The sequence below is a fragment of the Gopherus evgoodei genome, chromosome 12 (genome assembly GCF_007399415.2).
Source record: "Gopherus evgoodei ecotype Sinaloan lineage chromosome 12, rGopEvg1_v1.p, whole genome shotgun sequence".
NCBI lineage: Eukaryota > Metazoa > Chordata > Testudines > Testudinidae > Gopherus > Gopherus evgoodei.
This window is the reverse complement of record NC_044333.1, coordinates 37,864,444-37,887,335: the sequence shown is the minus strand read 5'-3', so window position 1 is coordinate 37,887,335 and position 22,892 is coordinate 37,864,444. Positions and strand designations below refer to the sequence as shown.

The window sequence follows — 22,892 nt, the reverse complement described above, 5'->3', positions numbered from 1 at the left end:
GTCCCAGTCCTTCCCTGACTGTTTTGTCCGCTTGTTCTATCAGTGCTTGTTGCCTCCTGCCTGTTGTGGATTGTGAGCAATTTGGGGAAGGACCCCTGTATTCGTTGTGTCTCTGTACAGCGCCACGCATGGCAAGGCCCCCATCCTTGGCTGTGGTTCCTGGATGCTACTGTGATACAAATAATAGTGTGAGGCACTGCACTGTGTCACGAGTTGTGATGAGGCTTATGAGACAATGCAATAAGGACTCTGCCAATGCCTAAGAACTGAGCGTGTTGCTTATTAGTTCATTAGCTAATGTGTTACAAAACACTAGATCGCAATAAGTGTCTGAGCATGCGGCGTGTAAACTAGATATTTCTAGGAGCTTAAGCAGACTCCACCTGAGCTGGGTGCTCAAGCTGCACCTTCTCCCCAACCAACCTGCCACCTGACTGATTATGAATCAAGCTACAAAGACGTCAGCTGCTATTAGTGTTGCAGTTTTACCATTTTTAGCTGCTCTGCATATGTGTTTTCTCCAAGGTTGCACAGAGGTTTTGGCAGGCTTGGGGCAAAATCTGGAACTGAGCCTCCCCACCACCCCCACCCCCAAAGTATTACTGTGGAGACGAGTTTAGGAATGCTCACAAATAGCATGCAGCCAAGGGTGAAAACCACTGAGGGGAGGCCCTGGGGGTGGGTGGGGTTTGGAGAGCAAGCCCACCCCACACTCATCCCGCAGCGATAGCTTCTGTCCCGTGGGGCTGGGCCCAGCTCCCTGCTCTGGAGATTGTGAACTGGCTGGTGGGGTTGCAACACCACTCAGGCTTGGGGGCCTTCTCAAATGGGGGCTGTGCGGGGCAAACTGCCCCTTCCCCCCACCCTGTGGGAAGCCCTAGTCTTCTCCATGCAAAGAACTCCTGTTAACCTGGATCTATTGTATTTACATTGTGTCAGTCATGGGGGAACCATCCATGCCAGTTTGGGGAAATCCTTTAACGAATGTTGCCATCTTCTGAGAGGAGGAAATCCTGCTGCAGAGACCTTAATGCAAGATGATGGACAGGAGTCCTAGGGTCTTATAACAGTGCCTGCCACGGTCACTGGAGTCTTTGGGCTTCCTCCAGGAGGTAACCAAGATCATGCTAAGCCTATGGTCCAATGTTCTTCCCTATTTCTCTCAAGCTAGGCAGGGCAATCTGGTTTAGATTTTTCTTTCTGAATTCATCTCCTCCTGATCTTTCTCTTCCTCTGGCCTTCCCCTCTTTTTCCTTTTCCTCCTCCTCCTCTCCACATAATTTTTTCTTTGTGGCTTGCTTGGCCTTTCCTTCACCACCACCACTCCCCGCCCACCTCCTCATCTGTTCTGCATCACTTCCCTGCACCACCACCCATAGCCCAGGGAGTGGAGACGGTCGTGACCTCTCACGATTGGGTAAGTTTGCACATCTCCCCACTGCGTGCAAACACACCCTTTCGTAGTAACTCCACATGACCTTTCACTCTGATCCTTTCCCCTTAATACCCTAGTCATGCATGAAACTTTCTCTTGCATCAGCCTGTTTACCTGCCTCAGGTGATTTACCCAACCCCAGTTCCTAAGGTATTAGGGCTACTTTGCAATGTCTTCATCTTCTCTGTCTCTCTTAGGCTCATTTAATCCTTGATGTAGGAGAAAATTTCTGTTCTTTAGAGCTGTGCTCCCTTCCTGCTGGTGCGAATTTAAAACAAATTAGGGGGGACTGAGGACAAGTGAAGCCCTAGAATGCCAGCATGGTTGAGAGGTTTGATTTAAGGGCTCAGAAAACCACTTGAACGAATGACACTGAGATTTAATTTCCTGTGGTTATGGAGGGAGAGATCTTTGTCATTATTTCTCTAGATTTCTGAGGGTCCCTGTTGTTTCCTTTGGGGGCAAGAACAGAAGCGACTAATCTCCTAAGAGTCTAGTTCCAAAGGCTCGAGCCTAGATAACACATTCATTCCCCACAGGCATCGTATCTTGGATCATATTTATTTTAGTTGTGGACAGAAGTGCCAAGTTGGTCCTGTTTCCTATCACACATCACGTGGCAGATGAATGTAAACATTAAATCCATAGTGCTGTTTTTTTCCCTCACACTGGAAAATGCTGCAAGGTGTATGTGCCACGTAGATGGAAAAGATTTGTGCAATGCATTATTTGTTAGGAGCTGGTCCTGCACAGAATAAATGAAAGAGAGCACCTGCCCTGAAGAGCTTATGGTGTAAAAGACAGACACAGAGAAACTCAGGGAAGGTGGTTGACTTACAATTTAGAAAGGCAGTGCAGTCAATGGCTAGCTGGCTTGGAGCTCTGGAGATGTGGCTCCTATTCCTGTTCTCTCAATGACCTGCTGTAAAATCATGAGCAAGAAAGGTGCTTAATCTCATGCCTCAGTTTCCCCTCACTCGTTGTCTCCTCTAGTTAGACTATAAACCCCTCTGGGCAGGGAGTGTTTCTTGCTACCATAAGAACCCCACTTTATGAACTAATTGCAGAGTGAGGCATTCATACCATTGAATATCTCAGAATGACAGTAGTTGTGGTGCATATGTTGCACTGCACGATTTTCTTCTTGTCCTTCCTTCAACCCACTGCAAAGTGATTTCCAATGCAGTGCAAGCATTGGAATGTGAAGAGATGTCGACTTGTTCTTCATGTACATCACTTTTGTTAGGTGATTTCTCCTCCCCCTCTGGAAAAACGGTTCACTTACCTGGCTATGTGTAAAATTGAAGTTATACTGTATATATTTGTAGAATCCATTGGTGTCAACTGGCAAAGAGCTTGAGGTTGTTTACAAACAATGCCTGTCTCAGACCTGACAAACTCACTACACCTAATACACTGCTTTTGTGGTATTCATCCATGAAGGGTCACTACTGAAAGCTTGTAACTTATCTGTACTCATAATCATTGTGAGGTGTGTATGGGTAATATTTAAGGAATAATGTAACTACATTGAAAATTATGCCCTTATGGCTTGGAGTCATCAGGGAATTGTATGTCTCAATGCTGACCCGTTGTATGTCTCTGTGCCCGCCCCTCCCTGGCTAGCCAATGATGTAATGTTTTGCTCAGTTGTCCACCTTTGCACCCATCCAGAACAGTCAATGGAAAACCAGCAAAGACAAACTATAAATGTTGAAACCATTTGGAAGTGAAATGGAGAGACAGGACATCGAGGGGAGCGCCCGGTCTGTGAATAAAGATACGAGACTGATTGATTCAGTATATCACAGCATGGAGAAAGACACTCTGCATCTATTCGCTGAGGAGGTACCTTGATGAGGTGGTTGCTTCATGGAAGACTGGTGTCCTGGCTCCTTGGGGTTACCAAGTGTGTCAAAAGACTGAATTTTGGGGGTGAGAATTTACTTTATTAGCTCAGAAGGGTAACTATTATTAAGTATAGACCCTAATTTGCATGTAATTACTTTGTTTGGAATGCAACCATTTGTTTTCGTCCCTCACATTTGTTCTGATTTGAATCTCTGCTTTTTCTTAAATAAATTTTTCGTTTTGTTTTACTATCATTGAACTCAGGCGCTGTGTCTGATACAGGGCTAAGGTAAAACTGGTAAACGGCGGGACACTGCTCCTTGCTCCTTTGGGAACAAGAGGATGTGGGATTTCAGTGAGTATCCAGTGATCGGGAGTTGGATGCCACAGGGGGGTTCTTTTTTGAGGAACTTGGGAGCTGGGGCACATCTGTTGTCAACCTGCAAGGCAGGGATGGCATAGCGAGAGGCCAGTGTCTGGAGAGGTGGATGGGCTGGTTGAATTAGGGAACTAACACTCAGCTGGCGCAGGCTGGCCTCCCTCGTGTTGAAGGCAGGTGATGATAAGGTGACTCTCACTTCTGGGTATTCCAAGAAGTGTCACACCTGGGTTAGCCTTTGGGTTGGTACACAGGCCAGTTACTGGGGTGGATGATTTTTATTTTTAATGCCATGGGTGGAGTAGTCATCACCAACTCTTGGGCAATCCCATTTTACAGCTTTCCATTTCATGGCCAGAAAATGTGTCAGACTCTGAGCAGCAGGATGGAATTACAGTATTATAGACACAGACTTAATCTAATCCTTCCTGCATACGCAATATATTATTGCACTCCTACGATACAGAGAACAATGTGATGAACGTGCCTAGGGCTCTATGCTGAATTGCTTCATCGCCATTTCTGTTGGCTTATAAGTGGCAAAACCCACATTCGTAAATCAAAACAGGAGGTGTGAGAAATCTGCCCTTAGCTCTCTCTTTACAAGCTGCCAATGTAGAGGATGCAGAAAATGGGGCAGGTTGAGCACTGCTGTACATATCTACTGCAGACTTGGCCTGAACGCTTACCAATTCCAAGGAGAAATGATATAATCATATGTATCCAGCTGCATAGAGAGAGAGCAAGCTGACTAAACCAGAATAGCTTTCACAGGAGTAAAATTGAACTAACATATCATGCTATTTTCAATTCTTAAATTATCTTCCAATGTCCATTTAACTCTAAAACATACTTGACATAAGAGCTCTTGCAAAATCTAATTACCAAAAATGTTTCCATTTAATATTTTTTGGTGGTTTGGATTTAAACATTCCCCAGGTGTGCTTTCAACCCAAGCATTACACTGACCTATTAGTGCATGAAACCCAGACGGCGAAACCAACTAAAAAGAAGAGCTGAAACTGACATCTATTTTTAGTGTCCAAGATGAATGCAGTACAAAGAGTACTGCCCCACCCCCAGTATCAATGGTAAATTAGCTATTTATTTATATAGAGCCCCATAGGCATGCATTCTGCTTTACAAAAACAAAAAAAGGCAAGTTTGCAATCTACACAAAAAATTGTTTCAATAAAAATCTAACAATCTCGGGTATTATTGATGGGTAAGAAACTTTAGTTCTAGGTTTTTTAATCAGCCAACAATCCCTTAATTACAAGAGTGCACATTTAGAAAAAAGTTTAGTACAGTGGGAAGAAGAAATTCTAGGGACTGCATCTGAGATACACTAATGAACAAGTTGTCAGGCTGAACTCTCAGAATGCTCTCTCCAAGCACAGGGACTAACTAGAAAAGCCTGGCTGTGTTTGGAAAAGCAAGACACACTTTTCTGAACAGAATCAGGGAGTGGAATCCTTAATAAATTAAATAAAGCTCAGAACAACCTGTTCCTAGTTCTCCAGTGCAAATGGTCTCTGCTTATTTTGCTTTAAAAGCTACACCCAGGTGTACTGAATGACAGAAAAGAGGTAGTGCTGGCATGCAGAATCTAGATTTTCAACAAACCAGTGAAGCTAAACTCCATAACTGAGCAGGGTAAGGCCTGTCACATTGCAGCATAGGCCCAAACCAGTGAGATGGGAAGGGGGTGTGGATAAAGCTGCAGCAGAGTGTGGTGGTGCAGCATTTGTAATCAGTGTGGGTCTGATGTGAGGGTAGAGAGGGAGGAAGCAAGGAACTCCCATAGTGCCACAGGGCAGGGCAGTAGGGGAGCCCCTGGGGCTCTGCAGGGTTCAGATGGGGGGGAATCCCTGGGGTACTGCAGGCCTGAAATAGAGGTATATGGGGAGACTTGGGGTGTGGCAAGGCTGAGATTAGGATGACCAGATGTCCCAATTTTATAGGGACAGTTCTGATAGTCAGGGCTTTTTCCTATATAGACTCCTATTACCCCCCCATCCCGATTTTTCACACTTGCTGTTTGGAGACCTGAGCTGAGATGGGCACAGGGGCAGCCTGCGGGGCGCCAGGGGGCTGAGATAAGCATGAGAGGAGATCCTGGGGTGGGGTGGGAGTCAGGGGAACCGTGGGGCTGAGATGAGGGCGGGGGGAGCCCTGGGTTGGGGCAGGGTAGGGGTGAGATGGGGGTCAGGGGAACCCATGAGGCTGAGATGAGGGCGGGGGAGCCCTGGGGTGGGGCAGGGTAGGGGTGAGATGGGGGTCAGGGGAACCCGTGGGGCTGAGATGAGGGCGGAGGAGCCCTGGGGTGGGGCAGGGTAGGGGTGAGATGGGGGTCAGGGGAACCCGTGGGGCTGAGATGAGGGCGGGGGAGCCCTGGGGTGGGGCAGGGTAGGGCTGAGATGGGGGAACCCGTGGGGCTGAGATGAGGGCGAGGGAGCCCTGGGGTGGGGCAGGGTAGGGCTGAGATGGGGGTCAGGGGAACCCGTGGGGCTGAGATGAGGGTAGGGGGAGCCCTGGGGTGGGGCAGGGTAGGGGTGAGATGGGGGAACCCGTGGGGCTGAGATGAGGGCGGGGGAGCCCTGGGGTGGGGCAGGGTAGGGGTGAGATGGGGGTCAGGGGAACCCGTGGGGCTGAGATGAGGGCGGGGGGAGCCTGGGGTGGGGCAGGGTAGGGATGAGATGGGGGTCAGGGGAACCCGTGGGGCTGAGATGAGGGCGGGGGAGCCCTGGGGTGGGGCAGGGTAGGGGTGAGATGGGGGAACCCGTGGGGCTGAGATGAGGGCGGGGGAGCCCTGGGGTGGGGCAGGGTAGGGGTGAGATGGGGGTCAGGGGAACCCGTGGGGCTGAGATGAGGGCGGGGGGAGCCGTGGGGTGGGGCAGGGTAGGGCTGAGATGGGGGTCAGGGGAACCCGTGGGGCTGAGATGAGGGCGGGGGAGCCCCGGGGTGGGGCAGGGTAGGGGTGAGATGGGGGTCAGGGGAACCCGTGGGGCTGAGATGAGGGCGGGGGAGCCCTGGGGTGGGGCAGGGTAGGGGTGAGATGGGGGTCAGGGGAACCCGTGGGGCTGAGATGAGGGTAGGGGGAGCCCTGGGGTGGGGCAGGGTAGGGGTGAGATGGGGGTCAGGGGAACCGTGGGGCTGAAATGGGGGAAGGGGAGCCTTGGGGTGGGGCAGGGTAGGGGTGAGATGGGGGAACCCGTGGGGCTGAGATGAGGGTAGGGGGAGCCCTGGGGTGGGGCAGGGTAGGGGTGAGATGGGGGTCAGGGGAACCGTGGGGCTGAGATGGGGGAAAGGGAGCCTTGGGGTGGGGCAGGGTAGGGGTGAGATGGGGGTCAGGGGAACCCGTGGGGCTGAGATGAGGGCGGGGGAGCCCCGGGGTGGGGCAGGGTAGGGGTGAGATGGGGGTCAGGGGAACCCGTGGGGCTGAGATGAGGGCGGGGGAGCCCTGGGGTGGGGCAGGGTAGGGGTGAGATGGGGGTCAGGGGAACCCGTGGGGCTGAGATGAGGGTAGGGGGAGCCCTGGGGTGGGGCAGGGTAGGGGTGAGATGGGGGTCAGGGGAACCGTGGGGCTGAGATGGGGGAAGGGGAGCCTTGGGGTGGGGCAGGGTAGGGGTGAGATGGGGGAACCCGTGGGGCTGAGATGAGGGTAGGGGGAGCCCTGGGGTGGGGCAGGGTAGGGGTGAGATGGGGGTCAGGGGAACCGTGGGGCTGAGATGGGGGAAGGGGAGCCTTGGGGTGGGGCAGGGTAGGGGTGAGATGGGGGTCAGGGGAACCCGTGGGGCTGAGATGAGGGCGGGGGGAGCCTGGGGTGGGGCAGGGTAGGGGTGAGATGGGGGTCAGGGGAACCGTGGGGCTGAGATGGGGGAAGGGGAGCCCTGGGGTGGGGCAGGGTAGGGGTGAGATGGGGGTCAGGGGAACCCGTGGGGCTGAGATGAGGGCGGGGGGAGCCCTGGGGTGGGGCAGGGTAGGGGTGAGATGGGGGTCAGGGGAACCCGTGGGGCTGAGATGAGGGCGGGGGGAGCCCTGGGGTGGGGCAGGGTAGGGGTGAGATGGGGGTCAGGGGAACCCGCGGGGCTGAGATGGGGGAACCCGTGGGGCGGGGCTGGATTGGGGGGACCCTCAGCGAGCAGCCGCTGCCGGGCGCCGGTCGAGCTCGGCAGGGGGCAGGCGAGGGAAGCCGGAGCCCCGCCCCCAAGCCAAGCTCGGCTCCGTCCCCTCCCCCCGCCCCTCCCCGCCCCGCCCCTCTCACGTGGCGGCAGGTTCGCTGGGGCGGCCCCGGGCTCGGAGTCTGCGCGGTGCTGGCGCCGCGAGCCGGGGGCAGAGGCCGGGCCCAGGCAGCTGCACGGGTGAGCGGGGGGCGGCAGGGATCTCGGGGGCGCTGTGCACGGCGGGGGAGGTGCTGTGAGTGGGGTGTGTGCGGGGGAGCCCGGGTGTTGTCCATGGGGGAGGTAAGGGGGGTGCTGTGCGGGGGAGTGCGCTGTGTGTAGGGGGATCTGAGTATGGGGGGGAGCCTGGGGGTGCTGTGCACAGGGGGAGTTATGGGGGGCGCTCTGGGGGGGATGCTGTGCACGGCGGGGGGGAGCCTGGGGCACTGGCAGGGGGGCAGGTATAGGGGAGCACTATGCGGGAGGGAGCCCGGGGGCGCTGTAGGTGGGGGGTGCTGTGTAGGGCGGAGGGGAGCCCGGGGCACTGTGCACGGGGGCAGGTACAGGGGATCGCTATATGGGGGGGAGCCTGGGGGTGCTGTGCACAGGGGGAGTTATGGGGGGCGCTCTGGGGGGGATGCTGTGCACGGCGGGGGGAGCCTGGGGCGCTGTGCACGGGGGCAGGTATGGGGAGCACTATGCGGAGGGGAGCCCGGGGGCGCTGTAGGTGGGGGGTGCTGTGTAGGGCGGAGGGGAGCCCGGGGCACTGTGCACGGGGGCAGATACAAGGGATCGCTGTATGTCGGGGGGGAGCCTGGGGGCACTGTGGGCAAGGGATGCTGTGCAGGGGCGGGGGGCCGGAGGATTTTCAGGGGTGCCCCGGGCAGGTGCATTGGACACAGGTGTGGGTGCGTGTGCTGGGCCCCTGGGGTGGGAGCTCTTTGCACGGTGCTGGTGGCTGTGCAGTGGTCTCCCCAGTGACTGCGTCCTGCGTGAAGGTGGTGATGGGCTGCGGACCCCGTGGGTCTGAGCAGAATGAGTGCGGGGTGGTTGAGCGCTTGTGCAGCCTCTCGTCCCCGTGGGCTTGGAGCGTGGGGCAGACAGGAGCTGTAGGGAGGCATGTTCTGGGGGAGGTGGGTGTGTGGCTCCCTTGTCCCTGCCCTGGAGTGGCTTGCAGGGAGGAAGGGTGGGTTAGGGTAGGGCCATCTTGCAGTTGGAACCAGCAGCCTGTGTAGTCTGCAGTCCCTTGCGACTGGGGCGGGAGGGGGGAGCAGGGGTACTGGGTGCAGGTGACAATCCCAGTAGCTGTCTAGGCAAACTGGACCTTGCGGATCTGTGTGTTTCTTTACACTTCTCCACCCTCTTAGCTGTCATGGAGATGATTTTTCCCTGGAGCAGAGTGGTGGGGGCTCTAACATGGCATAGAATATTACAGATCCCAGTGGGAACTGGTGCTGGTCATAGCTAGACACTTCAGTTACAGAGAGAGGTTTCTTTCTGGGTAGCAAGCCACAGGAAGCGGGTTTCCCCAGTGACTGCCAGCGCTACAGCAATTTAATGGTGGGTTTGAGTGCTGAATCTGAACAGGGTTTGAATGCAAACTGGGTGTAACCTTAGGGGACCTTTGCACAGCAGCTGGGCGTGAACAGACTTTCACTAGTGGGGCTTGAGCCAGTATGTTTAAAATAGTGTGGCCTGGTGGAGCCCCTGACTAGCTCAGCTGAGCTCAGATCCCAGCAGTCGGGTGGACTTGAGAGCCCATGCTGCCATGTCCACATTGCTATTTTTAGCATGTTCACTTGAGCCTCAGTTGGGTTCTGTCTCCCCACCCTGAGAGGCTCAATCCCAGTTGCAGTGTAGACATACCTTTACCTGTGTGCCCTCTTCTACAGGGGACCTGCATGTGGTTTCCTCATATGAATCAGTGCTTGATTTGATACAGTAAAGTCCACTGTGCCACTGGATCCTCATGTAGTAGACACAGACTGGAGGCAGATTGATATTTGAGTTTCCAGGTTTAGCACAGTGACATTCAGTTTATTTTTAGCTAAGAAGCTTTCTTACAGCCAATTTTTTTTTAACGAGCTTTTTGGCACCACACAACTGTGGCATTGTTTTCACAAAGACCTTTTGTTCCTAATTACTCTTAATTCTTACAACGTGCCTCTGACTGTCCAGATGATCGGATCTTCTCTCTGTTATTTCCATGCTCTGGCAACTTTCTATAGGAGACGTTAAAGGGAGGATCCCAGACACTACAACTTGTAGTTTTTAGGTATTTAGTAGGGCTGTCAAGCAATTAAAAAAAATAATTGCATGATTAAATAATAATAGAATACCATTAATTAATTAATGGTTAATTAGTTAATAGAAGAGGTATCTGAGCCTCTAGCTATTATCTTTGGGAAATCATGGGAGACGGGGGAGATTCCAGAAGACTGGAAGGGGGCAAATATAGTGCCCATCTATAAAAAGGGAAATAAAAACAACCCAGGAAACTACAGACCAGTTAGTTTAACTTCTGTGCCAGGGAAGATAATGGAGCAGGTAATTAAAGAAATCATCTGCAAACACTTGGAAAGTGGTAAGGTGATAGGGAATAGCCAGCATGGATTTGTAAAGAACAAATCGTGTCAAACTAATCTGATAGCGTTCTTTGATAGGATAACGAGCCTTGTGGATAAGGGAGAAGCGGTGGATGTGATATACCTAGACTTTAGTAAGGCATTTGTTACGGTCTCGCATGATATTCTTATAGATAAGCTAGGAAAGTACAATTTAGATGGGGCTACTATAAGGTGGGTGCATAACTGGCTGGATAACCGTACTCAGAGAGTAGTTGTTAATGGCTCCCAATCCTGCTGGAAAGGTATAACAAGTGGGGTTCCGCAGGGGTCTGTTTTGGGACCGGTTCTGTTCAATATCTTCATCAACGATTTAGATGTTGGCATAGAAAGTATGCTTATTAAGTTTGTGGACGTTACCAAACTGGGAGGGATTGCAACTGCTTTGGAGGACAGGGTCAAAATTCAAAATGATCTGGACAAATTGGAGAAATGGTCTGAGGTAAACAGGATGAAGTTCAATAAAGATAAATGCAAAGTGCTCCACTTAGGAAGGAACAATCAGTTTCACACATACAGAATGGGAAGAGTCTAGGAAAGAGTATGGCAGAAAGAGATCTAGGGGTCATAGTGGACCACAAGCTTAATATGAGTCAACAGTGTGATACTGTTGCAAAAAAAGCAAACGTGATTCTGGGATGCATTAACAGGTGTGTTGAAAAAAAGACACGAGAAGTCATTCTTCCGCTTTGCTCTGCGCTGGTCAGACCTCAGCTGGAGTATTGTGTCCAGTTCTGGGCACCGCATTTCAAGAAAGATGTGGAGAAATTGGAGAGGGTCCAGAGAAGAGCAACAAGAATGATTAAAGGTCTTGAGAACATGACCTCTGAAGGAAGGCTGAAGGAATTGGGTTTGTTTAGTTTGGAAAAGAGAAGACTGAGAGGGGACATGATAGCAGTTTTCAGGTATCTAAAAGGGTGTCATCAGGAGGAGGGAGAAAACTTGTTCACCTTAGCCTCCAATGATAGAACAAGAAGCAATGGGCTTAAGCTGCAGCAAGGGAGATTTAGGTTGAACATTAGGAAAAAGTTCCTAACTGTCAGGGTAGTTAAACACTAGAATAGATTGCCTAGGGAAGTTGTGGAATCTCCATCTCTGGAGATATTTAAGAGTAGGTTAGATAAATGTCTATTAGGGATGGTCTAGACAATATTTGGTCCTGCCATGAGGGCAGGGGACTGGACTCAATGACCTCTCGAGGTCCCTTCCAGTGCTAGAGTCTATGAATCTATGAATCTATTTAAATATTTTTGGATGTTTTCTACATTTTCAGATATGTTTATTTCAATTACAACACAGAATACAAAGTGCACAGTGCTCGCTTTATATGTTTTTGATTACAAATATTTGCACTGTAAAAAAAAAATATTTCAATTCACCTAATACAAGTACTGTAGTGCAATCTCTTTATAATGAAAGTTGAACTTACAAATGTAGAATTATGTACAAAAAATAACTGCATTCAAAAATAAAACAATGTAAAACTTTAGAACCTGTAAGTCCACTTAGTCCTACTTCAGCCAGTTGCTCAGACAAACAAACTTAGTTACAATTTGCAGGAGATAATGCTGCCCTCTTCATGTTTACAGTGTCACCTGAAAGTGAGAACAGATGTTCTCATGGCATTGTTGTAGCTAGTGTTGCAAGATATTTATGTGCCAGATGTGCTAAAGATTCATGTGTCCCTTCATGCTTCAACCTCCATTCCAGAATACATGCGTCCATGCTGGTGATGGGTTCTGCTCGATAACTATCCAAAGCAGAGTCGACCGGTGCATGTTCATGTTCATCATCTGGGTCAGATGCCACCAAGAGAAGGTTGATTTTCTTTTTTGGTGGTTCGGGTTCTGTAGTTCCTGCATCGGAGTGCTGCTCTTTTAACACTTTTGGAAGCATACTCCACACCTTGTCCCTCTCAGATTTTGGAAGGCATTTCAGATTCTTAAACCTTGGGTCAAATGCTGTATCTGTCCTTAGAAATCTCACATTGGTACCTTCTTTGTGTTTTGTCAAATCTGCTGTGAAAGTGTTCTTAAAACAAACATGCTGGGTCATCATCTGAGGCTGCTATAACATGAAACATATAACAGAATGTGGGTAAAACAGAACAGGAGACATACAGTTCTCCCCCAGGGAGTTCAGTCACAAATTTAATTAATGCATTATCTTTTTAACAAGCATCATCAGCATGGAAGCATGTCCTCTGGAATGGTGGCCAAAGCATGAAGGGACATATGAATGTTTAGCATATCTGGCATGTAAATAATTTGCATTGCTTCCTCTCACTGAGAGTTGCTGACTTTTCCCTGTGGAGTATTACTTAACAAGCTCTACAGAACGTGCGACCTGTTTGTGGGAATCTGGAAGTTTGTCTCCAAGTCGTGTTCCTGAGATGCACTGGTGGGGAGGTCGGTGCCACTTCTGCTCTGGCACCTAAAATTGGCCCTTTGGGTTTGTCTCCCAAAAAGGTTGGTGATGACATTGCCAAGGCAATAGGTGACTGGAAGGGGCTGAGGATCACCGTGAAACTCACTGTCCAGAACAGGCAAGCTCAGATTGAGGTTGTCCCTTCTGCCTCTGCCCTGATCATCAAAGCCCTCAAGGAGCCTCCTCATGACAAGAAGAAGCAGAAGAACACTAAATACAGTGGCAGTGTCAGCTTTAATGAGATAGTAAACATTGCATGCCAGATGAGGCACAGGTCCTTGGCACGGAAGCTCTTTGGAACCATTAAGGAGATTCTAGGAACTGCTCAGTCTGTTGGCTGCAATATTGATGGCAGACATCCTCATGATGTCATCGATGACATCAACAGTGGCACAATAGAGTGCCCAGCTAGCTAATACAGAAGCCAAGAACTCACTCATTAACACAAAAGTTAATTAAGATTTTTTGTAACAATTACGAAACCTCAATAAAACCTGCAAGGGGGGGAAAAACACAAAAAAACAAAACGCTGACTACAAAAGTGCCATGTGAACAGTTGTTCTCACTTTCAGGTGACATTGTAAATAAGAAGCAGTCAGCAGTATCTCCTGTAAATGTAAACAAACTTGTTTGTTTTAGCAATTGGCTGGACAAAAGTGGGACTGAGTGGTCTTGTAGGCTCTAAAGTTTTACCTTGTTTTGAGTGCAATTATGTAACAAAATAAATCTTCATTTGTAAGTTACACTTTCAGGGTAAAGAAATTGCACTACAATTCTTGTATGAGGTGAATTGAAAAATACTATTTCTTTATTTTTACAATGCAAATATCTATAATAAAAATAATAAAGTGAGCGTGTACACTTGATTTCTGTTACAACACAGAATACAATATATTTGAAAATGCCAAAAAAATCCAAAAATATTTAATTTCAGTTGGTATTCTGCTGTTTAACAGTACGATTAATCGTGATTAATTGTGTGAGTTAATGGCGATTTATCTACAGCCTTAATATTTAGCTGTAATCTGGGGCTGAGTTTTTTGTGTGTGTGACACTTTTATATTGGCAGAAGTCCTAGTGTAGATGCAAATATAATGGCAAAACTGCACTTTTGCCGGTATGGTGTTTTTCACTTGGAGAGGTGTGTGTGAGTGAGTGAGTGAGTGTGTGAGTGAGAGAGAGAGAGAGAGAGAGAGAGAGAGGAATCTGGAATAAGTGATACCAGCAAAAAAATCCACCCTAGGTATGCTTTGCTGATACAGTATGCCAGATTCCAGACATAGTTCCAGTTTTCTTGGGGAATTGGTATAAGCTATACCAGAAAGAGCACTATTTATAGTGGTGTTTTCCAGGTATAGGCTACATCTACACTAAGAGGGGCTTTCTGGTTGGCTAGGGTGGCAAAACTGAAGTGTTGACTAGCCTTGAATTTTGGAGAAATGACTTCAGGAGAAGCAGTCATGTTAAAGTCTTGTAACTTGTATTTGTTTAAAATAGTGTGATACTTGACAATGATGCTGCTGTTGAACTGATGGGTGGTCCTGCAGCTGCTGTGTGTGGACTGGAAACAGGGAGGGAGTGTTGGTTGGAAAGTTTGCCTGCTGTTGAGCGTTGAGTTTTGTGGAAGTGTTCTGGAGGGGCCGGAAGTTTGTGCTGAGTGGGATAGAGAGAAGGGGTGGATTTGGGCTCCACAGCTGTTAGGGACTGATGCATGATGGTTCTTTTATTTTACGGTTCCCTCAGGAGCACAGATTAGAATTGGGGACCCATTCTGCTAGGTGTTGTCTGCAGAGAGAAACTGGGCTTCTGCTCTAGAGAATGTGATATCTTAAGCCTTAATGCTGCAATCTCAGATATCCCCAGATGCCTGTACTGGGTTCTGCTGACTCCACTGGGACTCAATGCAGGTGTAAGGGTTTCCCCCGGGGATCAGCTTGCAGGATCAAGCCCTAGGAGGTGTGATGTACAGAGACAATAACAAATGCTGCTTTCACCTTGGTTAAGCCTTTACTTGGAAGTGGCCAAGGGAGGCTCAGATGGGCAAATTGCTTGATTAGTTGAACGTTCCAAAGCTCTGGAATGCTGACATGAAAGTGCCTTGCCCTGCAGTGGTGTCACAAGACAGTTCCATTGTGACTTGGCTTTCACAGGGCCAGGGGGAATGTCTCTGAAATAGACCTGTCATGTGGATTTTAGATACATATACATACGGGTTACAACTGTGCAGACTGTGCTGTGTAATTAGAGTAACAGTAGTTATCTGAAAAAATGAAACCCTTCATTAATGTTTCTGATGTCAGGATATTGCTGTTTGTTTTAACGTCCCATGACTTCATTTCGCAACTGTTTATGGTCAGAATAATTTAGCCAGACTGACTGATACTGTTAGAAGTGTATTGAGGTTATTTTATAAAACATCTTGCATGATGGGTGCTTATGGAAATGAGGTCCCTGTTATGTTGGCTTCGGACAAGTGTAAGATGGGCAGGAGCTATGCAAGTCTTCATCTCTCTGCAGATGCACCTCAGTTCCCACTTGCAGCATCTCTGCACTTCTTGTCTTTGATTCCCACAATGGCTAATCTTTATGGAAGCTGGGTGCCTCCTCTCAGATGATAGGCGCTCTCAACTCCTACTGAATCTATATAGGATCAAAGGGTGCTTAGCACCTTGCAGTATGGGACCCCACAGCTCTGCTAATGCATCCCAATCCTGCCATGCTGCTCTCTTGTCATTCTAGTCCCGGGCGGTCTCTTTTGAATGCTTAGTTGTGTGGGTGAATTTCACCTTTTCCAAGTGATAGGAACATAGAAACACCTGTTCTGAAGTGTTCTCAACACCAAAAAGTCACTTTCCCAAATCATTTAGAAAACTGTTGCCCATGTGAAATTGTGATGACAAAACAGTTCTTCCTGCTGAGTTTGTTTATGAGAGTTTGACAAATCTGAAAGGAAATGCTCTTTGGAGAGATTGCTCCCCTTACTGCTGGGCCAAGTGGTTTTCAAATATTAAATCTGAGTGCCGCAGCATGGTTCATTATAGACAAGTGTATTAATAATAGATTGCTAAAATGAGTAAAGCAGGAGCGCAGATAAGGTTGGTTTGTTTTTTAAAGAGAAGGGTAATAGCTTTGGAGCTACTAATGAGAAGAAAAGCAATTACTTTTGGCTTTTGTTGCAGTTGTTTATGCACATTTCTGCGTCCTTTCTCTTATTTCCCTCTACTGAAAGCTCCTTTGCTTCATGCTGAACCCAGTAGTTCTGCAGTTCTCTCCTGCCAGCTCACTGGTTGGCCCCAACAGTGATTGGGGCACCCTAGTGCTAGATGAGGTGTAATGACACAATAGAGCAAGGTGGCCAAACTTATAGACCCTCCGAGCCGCATACAATGATCTTCAGAAGTTTTAGAGCCGGGGTGTGCCTGCCGAGACTTGGGGCTTCAGCCATGTAAGGTGCACTTGCTGCAACTGAAGCCCCAAAACTGCCCTCCCTGCTCAGCAGAAGCCAGTGGCGTGTATGGGGGGGGGTCAGGTACCCCTCCCCCAGCTTTTCCAGGATTTGCTGGCCCCGCTCAATCACATGGTGCCGCAGGGCCGCTTCCCTGCATGGCAGCTGCTGGAGCTGGCAAGCTGGGGGCTGCGGGCCTGTTCTTCCCACGCAAACAGCTGGAAGCTGCAGGGAGAGCCACTATCCCTCCCTTCAGTTCCCAGCTGTTTGCCTCTCCATGTGGAGCTAACATCTGGGAGTTGCAGGGAGGGGCCACTGAGGATAAGAGGGGACACAACTCAAACTGTTGCCCCCCCCCACACACACACACACTCAGCAGGCACCAGTCATCTCTGGCAGAAGCTGCTAGCCTTGCCACCCCGCTGCAGGATAGAAGCATTCGGGTAGGTGGAGAATGGAGGGAGGAGTCTCCACGAGCTGCACTTCAACTGCAAAAGAGTCACAGGCAGCTCCCGAGCAGCAGTTTGGCCACCCCTGTAATAGAGGGTTGCTGTCCCGAAGAGCTTACACTTTAAATAGGTGGGACAGGCAAAGCCGGCAGGGCATAGGGGAAGCAGAAAGTGGTGAAGTGGCTTGTCCATTGCCTTGCGGTAGGTGGCTGGCAGCTGGAAATATAACACAGGTCTCTAGAATCCCAGCCTTGTGCCCTAGCCACTGGTCAATATGCCCCTCATCTTTTTAATTTGTAACAAACCTATTTGATGGTGCGCTTGGCATGCTGGTAGAGATGCATTTGGTCCACTATCTGGACCAAATTCCTTGCAGCCAATGAACCTTACCCTAGGGATGAATCTGGCCTTACTTATTTGGAAATGTTATTTAATTGGGCATACAAAGCTTTAAAGCAAGATCTCTAGTCCTGTTTTTGAAAGCCAGTTGTCGTGCAGGGAAAGGGAAGCTTTAAATCATGCAGGGTGCAGTGTATCAGCAAAAGGCAAACAATGCCTATTGCGTATCTCTGCCAAAAGAAGGAAGTTATAGGAATGCCAGCACCAGATCTTGTTGAAGAGAAGTGAGATATTTGCTAAAGAAAAACTGGTTTGTTCTTGTAGCAGTATAGTGGTTTGGCCACTCAAGTTTCACACTGTGCAAAATCTTGCATGACATGGTTTCTTTTTTCTTGTCTGAAATCAACAGAGAAAACTGTCAGAGTAATTCTTCTGGGCTGACATCTCTACAGATGCCAAGGGACAGGCAGATTAAATTGTTTACCAACATTTGTTTTCTTTTCCCCAAAGCAAATACTGTAAAACCAAGTGACATTATTGCTAGCCTGTTTGGCAGCTCTGGAATCTGAATTCCTTTCCTCCTGCACAGAACAGGTGTAGCATGAACAGTGCAAACCTCCCTCATGCTGCCCCATCAACCTGACCTTGAATAATTCACTTTCTATGCCATGAATGATGTTGATTGCAATACTGGCATCTGCCTTGAATCCCATCAATTTATATCCCAGGCCAGCAGATAGCCATCAGATGGTAAAGACTTTTTAATTGATACTAACCTAGCTTGTATTTGAACTTGTGATGGATAGTTGAAAGGTTACCAGACCCCTCAATATAAGACACATAAAAGCCTTGGATGTTGAAGGATATGCGTGTTAAGATGTTTTGCTATTCAAATACATACAGTCTATGACTGTAAGCATGTAACCCAGTTTAACTGTCTGTTACCTTGGCCTGTAATTTGCAGCGTTGCTATTACTGTGAAGATCTTGGAGTTTTTGTTCAGTATAGAAACAGCATCAAATTATATTCTTTGAATTAGTTTTGCCTGCCCTGAGGCATTGCTGACAAAGAGAGAGGTTTTCATCAGGTTAATTCCCACCCCCTTATTGTAGGGAAACAGATTTATATCAAACTGTTATGAAATATATTTAAAAATACATTATACATGAGAGCTGTGATGCTTGAATTAAAAAAAAAAAAAGTGTAGGCGTTTGGAGTAGCAGCCCCATTAATTTTTTCCCCCTACTGTGAGTTGTCAGTGGATCAGATCCTAGCCTAGTAACTAGACTATCCAATGGTTGGAATGCATTGCTGCAGCCTGTCACCCTTTGAATGAGATCAGTGCTCATAGCAGGACTGAAAAATAACTGGGACGAATCCATCTAATGCTGCAGGGCAAATTTAAGAACAGAGGAGGCAAGTATGTAAGTAAGATGCAGTAGCAAGCTCTGCCGAGCGACCCTCATCCAACACTTCACCAGCTAATGGTGGTTATCATGTTTCCTTCTGTTCTGTGCCTTTGAACCTTCGGACGTTTCTTGCTGTTTGTGCTGCAGGGGAAAAAACTCTCCATTTGTTAGAACGAAACCTTTCCGGACCAAGACCACATGGGTCCCTGGCTCCTGATCATGAATCCGCAGCTTGTCTTGTGTTGTCAGCATTGAAGATCACCAACTGTCAGAGAAATCAAGTTCCCATTGTTTCACTGGATAATTTCTTTTGAAAGCCCTAGGCTGGAGGCTGTGCGGGGATTAGCTGATAGGCCTTGTGTCTGCTGTATTATTCCTTGATACTCTGCCTAAAGATGCAGGTTTACCACAGCATAGTCAAGCTAGTTGAATTCTGAGCTATCCTGGAGCATCGCAAATTGGCTGATTCTGTTAGTGTTTGTTTAGTGCTATCAATGTGCTGGATAGGCCGCTCACAAATATTGTTAGTCCCTGTCCCCAAAGAGCTTATAAACCTGTACCCATTCTGCCATCACACGGGGGTCATGGGCAGACAGGGACTTGAACCCATGTCTTCCGAGTCCTAAGCTGGTAGCCTAGCCACTGGCTCCAGCTGCAGTTCTGCAGGGGGGCTACTCATACAACAGGAGTGACTTGTCTGTAATAGCTGGGACTTTCATTGCAAGTTAACGGCAATTTGCAATGTGTCACTGAACAAGCAATGAAAAAAGCAGACAACGCATCATACGTTCACTTTGTTCATCGGTTATGTTGACAGTTGTGTTTTGAATTATTCATGGTGCTCTATTATTCAAGGTTAGCTGGGAAGCAAGAGTGATCCTTGTAAACTGTTTGTGTGGAGGGGACATTGGTGTGTAGATTTTTAAAAGCACGCAGATGAATGGCAGATGAGACAATGCGCTGGACGCAATCTGCTGGCCGTCCTCTGAGATGGGCAGTTCAGTACATGGGACAAGTAACCCTTGTGAACTGCCGAAAGAGGCTAAAGGTTCAGAGAAAGTTGTACAAAGCGGTGTTTCATGCTTAAGGGAGTTAGGTTACCTGCAATGAAAACTGCAGTGGAAATCTCTTGCTGAGGATATTTCAGTAGGTTCCAATCCCGCAGGCCACTCCACAAGTTTCTGCCCACGTACAAAGCAGCTTGCCAGGATCAGACCTTATCCTGGAACAAGGCATATGGGGGAAGAGGGACTGTAAAGGTTCCAGTGAAGAGTTGATTACAGTATAAAAGTACCTTCACTGAAAGAAGATACCAGGCACTAAAGGGATGTTTAATCTAGTGGAGAAGGGCAGAACAAGAATCAGTGGCATGACGCCAGACACATTCAAATTAGAAATTAGGCCCAGTTTTTTAGCAGTGAAGGTGATACACCATGGGAACAAACTAGCAAGGGAGGTGGTGGATTTTCCATCTCTTGATGTCTTCAGACCAAGATCTGGATGTTTTCCTGGAAGATGTGCTTTAGCCAAACACACATTATTGGGCTCCATATAGCCCATAAAGGATGTGCTTTTATCTGTTCCCCGAAGCTTCAGGGATGTGCATGTACAATGTTCTTTTGACTAACATCATTCCTGTGGTTAGACTACGCACAGCTGAACACAGCAGAGTCAGGTCCACTTGCAGAGGCAGTGCTCCTGGTATCTGGTGGTCTAAACCTGGATCTCTACTCTCCACAGGATTGTCCCAGTGGTGTACGGTTGTTGGGGAGGGTGAGAGAGCCTCTGAGTAGCCAGGTCCCATTCTAAGGACTTAGCAGGGTAGAGCCAGTTGTAGTGTGTTTGTATGGCACTAAAGTTTAGGAACCTGCTATGGACCAGGCACCCTCTGTGCTAGGAGCTGTACAAACACAGAACAAAAATTCGCTGCCCTAAAGAGCTTATGGTCTCATTAACAAGGATTCTAAGGCCAGGCCATTGAATTCATTTCTGAAGCAAGCAGAGAGTCAGTGGTGTACCAGTGAGGGCAGGTAGTTGCTGTGTGATGGCTGCACACTGAAAGAGGTTTGCAGTACTCTTACCTGGAGGTCATGAGACTGTGGATCATGGTGCCTCGGTCCCCTCATCAGAGACTGTCTCTTTCCAGTTGGGGATGCAGGAAAACCTGCAACAGTTTGCATGTACATGTGTAGTGAGGAGTTCATCGCGACCTTGACAGTCATTGATCCAGTGCCTGTCCTCAGTATGATTAAAGCACTTGGCAAGTTCCCCTTCTTTCTAACATAGACTCCAGGCAGCAAAGGGAGGAGCAAAGCTGGCTAATTGGGATTCATGTGAACTTCACACTTACAGAAGGTGTCAGGGTGGTGAGAAAAAGTGAACAGAATTAGCAAAGATGTAACCCTGTGCATGTAGAGAGAGCAACCCTTCTTCCCCTAATGCGTCACTGGAATCTTGCTGCGTTCTTTGCAGCAGCTCAGGCAGATGCTAAATTCTGTGGAGTTGGTCAGCTGTTCTCTTCTGTTAACGAGCTGAGCAGTATGGGTTAATGGGCATCCCTCTCCTGTGGCATTTGCTCCTTTCTCTTTGGTGAGTGAGTTGCCTCTTCATAGCTCATCGTAAAAGTAACAGCCTATAAACCCTGGCGAATGTTAGATGTTTCCCATTGTATGGAGGTTATTAGTTTCAGAGACATGTGTTTGACCAGTGTATTATGAAATCATTCTGTAGCATTTATGTTGCAGTAGTATCCTCTGACCCCACTTGGGATGGAGGACTCTGGGCTAGGTGCTGTGTGAACCTGTAGATATGTACTCTGACCCAGACAGCTTTCAAGCCAAAACATACGTGTAGGGAGGGAACACTTGAAGGAAGGAGAAAGAGAACTGTTTTCACTTGCATGGCAGGAAGTGACCTATTTCCTCCTGGAGCACAAGTGATAACTCCACCAAAGCCAAACATTCCTTGCATTGTGTTGTAAGGCTTTAGAAATGAGGCATTTGTCTGTGTGATCCTACATGCCTGGCTGACAAAAGGTATGTGAATTTTTGTGGCGAAGAGCTGTTAGAAGATGGAACTATTTGGCTTCATCACAACAGAATTAATACAGCGGGTATTAACTTCAGACAAACAAAATTACTGTAAATAAATGTTAGTCTCTAAGGTGCCACAAGTACTCCACGTTCTTTTTGTATAAAAGAAGGTAACTTCTCCTGTCTTGTCACTGTGAACTGATTCTCTCCACTTTTTTTTTTTTAATCGAGGGCATTTGTACCATGCTCATCATTGTGGGCTTACAAAAGCTACTTTAATGAGGATCTCTGTGTCTTCTCTCTCTTCAGTCCCTCCATTGTGGGATTTTGTCTTGTGGTAGGAAGGCTAGAAAGGGAGTTTTTGCCTTTTGCTTGAGTGGCGAGATTCATGATTGTTCCAATCCCCCATGAAAGAGAATTCTGCGCTCGTTAGGCTAGCTCTGTCTTCAATCTCACCCTTGAGGTTGATGGTTTCTTAGGAACTGAGTGAGTGCTTTGGGTGGGGACTGCATAGAATGCACTGTAATGCGTCTCTGAGTCCTTCCATAAGACACACATGGAGGGAGATGATGCTTGTGGGGGTGCTGAAAGGCTGTCATGTTTAGACAGCTCAAGCCAGAGTGCTTTGAAGATGACGGAACCCAATGTAATGAGGAAAGGACTGGGATGTGCATTTGCCAGCCTGTGTTAATAGCAGGGTGGCTGCTCCGTTTTGAATCAAGTGTCGAGCTATTTCTGGGTCAGTTTTCTGTTCCTAGGTACAGTGTGCTGCTGCTGCCGTTGAGCCTAAAGATCACAGATGCTCATATCACTGTGGCCAAGTGTGAATTCGACAGTACGGGGCACAATCTGATTGTCATCTGAATTGCGCTGCGGTAAAATTACCCCTGGCACGTCTCCCAAGGAGAAATCGCCCTTCTGGGGTTCTCTTTGTTCTGATAAAGCCTGTCTCTTCTGTTCTTTGCCCATGGCCATGATGTGGTGTGTTCTGCAGCTGCTGCTTACTGTGTGGCATTTATTCCTGGTCTGTCCTGGCCTGCAGCTCTTCTTTGCATCTCAACCCGCTGAGATTTGACCGGGGAATGCTCTTCTTAGAAATTGCAAATGCTTTCCAATCTAGGAGGCCCTTCCCCCTGTAATGGGCAAGGAACAAGCATCGTTCTATACTGATCCTTCGTCAGCTATTGCCTGGTTTAACCTGCATGGACAGGATTCCACCCATATATAAATGGTATATATAAATGGTGCAAACTTATCCTGATTTTCATGGAAGATTGATCTTCTCAGTCTCTATCAGGTCCCATCTAGTCCATCCCCTGGCCAAGGCAGTGTGGTTCCC

At 48.3% G+C, this 22,892-nt stretch overlaps 1 protein-coding gene and 1 pseudogene across 6 annotated transcripts in view; both read left to right on the top strand.

The window, feature by feature from the left end:
- Nucleotides 1–7,956: 7,956 nt before the first annotated feature.
- Nucleotides 7,957–22,892, top strand: part of KIAA0513 (KIAA0513 ortholog) — a 92,341-nt gene continuing 77,405 nt past the window's right edge. For 2 of the 6 annotated variants that reach the window (XM_030582183.1, XM_030582178.1), the window contains exon 1: nucleotides 7,997–8,029. The gene's annotated coding sequence lies outside the window, so the exon portion shown is untranslated. Of the gene's footprint in view, nucleotides 8,030–8,056; nucleotides 8,080–22,892 lie in introns of those variants that run through there. The other 4 variants (XM_030582177.1, XM_030582182.1, XM_030582180.1 and 1 more) reach the window with 4 other exon arrangements.
- LOC115660514 lies at nucleotides 12,777–13,370 on the top strand (annotated as a pseudogene).